This window comes from Crocodylus porosus, unplaced genomic scaffold, assembly GCF_001723895.1.
Source record: "Crocodylus porosus isolate Cpor-Errol unplaced genomic scaffold, CroPor_comp1, whole genome shotgun sequence".
Lineage (NCBI taxonomy): Eukaryota > Metazoa > Chordata > Crocodylia > Crocodylidae > Crocodylus > Crocodylus porosus.
In genome coordinates, this window is record NW_017728925.1 from 8,165,149 (window position 1) to 8,165,496 (window position 348).

Consider the following 348-nt stretch of genomic DNA (forward strand, 5'->3'; position numbering starts at 1 on the left):
GGCCGGCCCGCTCCGCCGCCGTCTCCGCTCCCCCGCTCCGCCTCGAAGGCTCGCCCAGCCCGGCGCCGGCTCCTCCCGAGCTTGCCGGCCGCCGCCTGGTGCCTCTTCTCCGGCTCAGCCCTGCCTCTTTGGGCAGCATCAGGCAACAGCAGCCGACTGGGGATGGAGATTTGCTGTACTCGAAGCGACGGAGCCGAGCGGCATCCAGGAGGCTGAGCCGCAATCCTGCTGCCTTCTGGCTTGTCTGCTTTCATGATCAATCTCGCAAGGTTGGGCGAAAGTCCAGCTGCTGGAGCTGGGGAGGTTGGGGCGGGGAGGGGGGGGTCTCTGCCTCTCTCTGGGTGTCTC